The sequence below is a fragment of the Carya illinoinensis genome, chromosome 12, assembly GCF_018687715.1.
Source record: "Carya illinoinensis cultivar Pawnee chromosome 12, C.illinoinensisPawnee_v1, whole genome shotgun sequence".
NCBI classification, from domain to species: domain Eukaryota; kingdom Viridiplantae; phylum Streptophyta; class Magnoliopsida; order Fagales; family Juglandaceae; genus Carya; species Carya illinoinensis.
This window is the reverse complement of record NC_056763.1, coordinates 5,864,661-5,869,788: the sequence shown is the minus strand read 5'-3', so window position 1 is coordinate 5,869,788 and position 5,128 is coordinate 5,864,661. Positions and strand designations below refer to the sequence as shown.

The 5,128-nt window shown below is 35.1% G+C and overlaps 1 non-coding gene across 1 annotated transcript; it reads right to left on the bottom strand.

The window, feature by feature from the left end:
- Positions 1 to 3,006: 3,006 nt before the first annotated feature.
- On the bottom strand, positions 3,007 to 3,114 carry LOC122290587. The gene has a single exon (XR_006236450.1). It is a non-coding gene; the product is annotated as a small nucleolar RNA R71 (small nucleolar RNA).
- Positions 3,115 to 5,128: the final 2,014 nt, after the last annotated feature.

The following is a 5,128-nucleotide window of genomic DNA, read 5'->3' as shown; positions in this document are numbered from 1 at the left end:
CAACAAAAAGAAATTGTTTTAGAAGTTCTCATTAATTGTGTTACCTTAATTTATTGCAAGAAAGGTTTGGTTTTAAGCTTTTGTTTTTTATTTTTGATTTTTTCTGAACATCATACATGGGGAGTAGAGGAATTGTTCTAGAGTTTTCATTAAAGGTTTGGAGATTAATTTTCAAGAGTGATACGTGAGAAGTTGTTTCCTTGTTGTTTTGAATTTCAATTGAATGGTGAAGGGGAGTTTTCGTTTAGACTTTTCGTTCTCTATTTTATTTAACTTCAGTTTAAAATTTATGGAATACTTTTGAGATTTTTTTAGCTTAGAAGTTTGGGTAATTTATTTGCTATTTACTTATTTCGTGTTATTTATTTTTCTCATTTCTTTAAGCTTTCATTTAATAGTGATTACAATTTTTATGTGTTATTTTGAAAATTCTTGATTTAATTACAAAGATGAATTCTAGAATCTTGGTTTTGGGCATTTTAAATATTCAGTTCATGTTTTGTCAATTACTTTCTAATTTAGTTTAATTCTTAATTTAGTTTTATTAATTTTTGAGTTTAATTTATTAGTCCTTTACATTCCAATCCGACAATCAAAATCTAAAAACATGAATCTAGTCCATGACTAGTACCCTTTTCCATCCATTGCACATAGCATCATTTTATTTTCTCTTTGTGAAGTTTTTCACATTTTTTTCAACGAGTTTAATTTTAAGCAACTTTCCCTGAGGAGACGATCTAGGAATTTATTCCTAATTATTACACGACATCCTCCTGCACTTGGGATAGCATTAGTGCTACTCATTTTTTGAGTGAGTTAGCATGATTTCACTTGAGAAAATGGTGTAAACGGCATAGGGTAGAGTCCTATTAGTTGCAAGTCTAATCTTCTATTCCACACTAAGAACGATGGGAAACAAAACAATAAGAGTAATAAGGCCCATATCAAAAGAGAGAGAAAGAATTAAAAATGAAATTAAGTGCAAAAGATGGTTTAAAGATAATTGATGAGTGTGCGAAAGTGCACTCTATATACCCTATTATTGGACTAAAATGCTAAAATGTGAATAGAAATCATAGGAATTAATGTGTATTCTTAAATTGAATTTCTATTTACGTTGGGATACTCCTAAGCAGTTTTTTTATGTCTAATTTCAGAGTTTATAAAAGAGCAAGTCAAGCCCAGTCAAATTCAAAGGAGGACATTCATGGGGTTTGAGAGCAATTTGGAAGAAAAGAAAAAAAGGAAAAAAATCACAAAATGAAACCACAAAAAGTCCAAGTCCGAAATTCACTAGGAGACAGTCTGGACATACTTTAGTCTTTTAACTGTATCTTTTTATTCATATATTGGATTGATGCGATTCTTGATGCATTGGAAAGATATCTTAAAGGGCTATAACTTTGTCTCTAATGAGGATTTCCAAATTTGAACTCCTAAAGGCTGTACGTAGCTGCCAAGATAAGTCCTAAAATTTAGGCGATTTTTTAATGCGGAAATCAAGAGGACATTAGGGTTTCTTTCTTACCCTATATAAGCATATCATTAGCACGAAATGGGGAGGAGGAAGAGGTACAAGAGGCAGATCTGAAGAGAGGAGAAAATCACTTCCATGGCCACCGTTCGCTTCAGTTTTCTCTGGAGATTTTTGTTGTCCATTATATTTATGGCTAACTAAATTCTCAAGTAGGGTTAGGGATGAACTTGCACATTAGATGGTATTTCTAATTTATTGTTAATTCATGTATTTGATTTTCAATTGCTAAAACTCTTTTGTTTTATCATTCTCAATTCATCGTTGATGTTTTCTTCTCCGAATAATCATAGAATTTATTGTGTTTATGGATTCAGTCATGCTTTTTCTATTGAATGGATTAGTTCTTTGATTATGTTTGGATCAATTATTTATCTATATTGATTTAGTTTTTTTGCTGCAATATCGCTTCCTGAATATATTGTCGTCATTGGATTTTATCAATAGGGGTAGTAATTCACGTTTTTTAAAAGTGGTGAATGTTTTTTCAAAGGGTTACATTTGATTTAAGTCTGGTTTATAAATCTATACCTTCCGATTGGGAATTGCGGGAATTGAGTTTCTAATTGAGTTATCCAATGAATTAAGAATAATTAAAATACCAGATTTGTGCAAAGGATTCCCAACGCTCTACTGTTTGTCAAATTTGAGTACTTTTTCTGTTAATCACTTTGCTTCACTTGAATTTACATTTAAAATTAATGTTTGTTCTTTATTACTTATTTAATATTTTTTCTTTAGTTTCTTTGTTCCTCTTACTATTCTTTTAATTTGTCTCCCTGTGGAATCGACACCCCAAAACTGTGCTACAACTACCGCGTTATTCTTTGGGCGTAATCAAATTTTGGCGTCGTTGCCGGGGAGACGGTAAAAGAATTGTGAGATAGTTTTTCTTTTCAACAGTTTGTAAAGGTGGTAACTTCGTTCCCTATTTTAGCTTGCTGCATTTTTTTTTATTTTCTATTTCTTTTTGTACTTTTTTTTTAGTGTTGTGTTTTTCTCTACCTTGCATGCACAGGTATAGAGACGCTTTTGGTCGGTTTGTTTAACTTTTCTGATCATTTGTTTGAAAATTCTTCTAATTATGAGAAAATGAGTGAACATGAAGATCAACCCACTAGGACCCTTCAGGATTACCTCCACCCTACACGCACAGCCACACCATCATGCATCATGTTTCCAGCTAATATTCGCCAATTGGATTTTAAAACAGGTATGATACAGTTACTCCCTACTTTTCATGGCTTGGAAAATGAAAATCCATATGTGCACATTAGGGAGTTTGAGGAAGTAGTTGTGACTTTTCATAGTCAAAATGCAACTGATGACATTGTGAGACTTAAGTTCTTTCCTTTCTCTTTGAAAGATAGAGCTAAGAGTTGGCTATACTCATTGAGACCACGATGTATTGGGTCATGGAATGAGATGACTCAGATCTTCTTTAATAAATACTTTTCCCAACATAAGACCAATGCTTTAAAAAGGCAAATCTCCACCTTTGTACAAAAGGACAGTGAGACTTTGTATCAGTCTTGGGAGAGATTTAAGGAGCTATTGAGTATGTGTCCTCACCATGGGTATGAGAATTGGCGTTTAGTGAGCTATTTTTATGAGGGACTTACACCTAGAGAGCGTCAATTTGTGGAGATGATGTGTAATGGTGAGTTCTTATAGAAAGATCCTGCTGAGGCCATAGAATACCTCAATGAGCTTGCTGAAAAAGCTCACACTTGGACTGGACCTAGTGCTACTGAGAGCACAAATAGGTCACGACCTGTAGGAAACCTAAATGGTGGTGGAATTTACCATCTCAGGGAAGAAGATAACCTAAAGGCTAAGGTTGAGATGCTCACTAGGGAGCTAGAGGTGTTGAAGAATAAAGACTTAAAGCCAACACACGTGGCTAATCATGCAGAGTCTTTTGGACGATGTTTTGTGTGTGGTGGGGTAGATCACCTTGCCCAAGAGTGTCTCACATTTGCTGAGATGAGAGGGATGTATGAGGAACAATGTAATGCCTTAGGTATGTACATGAAGCCTATTGCACCTTTCTCTGATACCTACAATCCTGGGTGGCGTAATCACCCCAATTTTAGTTGGAAGTCTGAAAACCAGCCGCCTACACAACCCCCTAGATCATATCCTGCACCATATCATGCACCTTCATCTTCTAGAAGTCCTTTAGAAGACACTTTGCATGCTTTTATTGAGGCACAGAGTAAAACTAATCAAAAGTTTGAATCTTTGATTATGCAGGTTGTTGAAGAAAACAAAGAGATAAAGAGTCATATATCCAAGATAATGAGCTCCTTGAGTGTGAATGAGCGTGGCAAGTTTCCTTCTCAAGCTCAATCTGCACCCCAAGGTCAGCATATGGCACAAAAAAATTTAAAAGAAGTCAATGCCATTATGACAAGAAGTGGTAAGTCCTTACACATCCCAACAACTGATAAGCAAGAGGATGTTGAAGAGGAACAAAGCAATGATAGCACCTAGTTCCCCAAGGATGCCGAGGTAATCAAGAGTCCAGTTAAGGTACCATTTCCTCAAGCTTTAAAATCTGGTATGCGAACTTTAGATCCTAGTAATGAAATCTTGGAGAACCTCAGGCAGGTAAAGATTAACCTTCCTCTTTTGCATGTTGTTAAACAAGTTCCCACTTATGCAAAAGTTCTTAAAGATTTGTGTACAATTAAGAGGAAGCACCATGTTAAGAAGACAACATTTCTGACAGAGCAAGTTAGTGCTCTAATTGAGCAGCGAATTCCTCCTAAGTACAAGGATCCTGGTTGTCCAACCATTGCATGTAATATTAGGAATCATGAGTTTGGGCAAGCCTTGCTAGATCTAGGAGCTAGTGTTAATTTGATGCCTTATTCCATTTATTTGTAGCTTGGTTTGGGTGAAATTAAGCCTACTTCTGTCGTGCTTCAGTCGGCTGATCGTTCAGTTAAGAAACCGAGAGGGATAGTTGAGGATGTTTTGATCCAAATTGACAAGTTTTATTATCCTGTTGATTTCTTAATTTTGGACACTCAATCAGTTGTTGAGTCTAACTCTAAAGTTCCTCTCATATTAGGTAGACCTTTCCTTGCTACGGCTAATGCACTTATAAATTGCAGGAATGGGTTGATGAAGTTATCTTTTGGAAACATGACCATGGAGGTCAACATTTTCCATATTGAGAAGCAGCCAACAGATGACGAGTGCCACCAAACGTATATGATTGATGCACTCATGGACAAGGGAGTTCACACAACTCATGATTTTGATCCCCTTGAATATTCCCTTGTGAATTCTGAGTTTAATACATCTGTTAGTGATTCATCTGATGTTATTGATATTTGTGCTGTTTTTGATGAAACTCAGGATTATGGCACACAGGTTTGGCAACAGAAATTTGAGGAGTTGCTTAAGAAATGTGGAAAACAGATTCCTATAAGTATGAAAGCACCAAGAGTTAAATTGAAATCTTTGCCTAAGTCTAAAGTCTATAAGGTTAAAATGAAAGCGTTTCATGATAAAAATATTCTTAGGAAGAGGTTTAAACCTAATGACCAAATATGCTTATATGATTTTGGATCTCACAAGCAC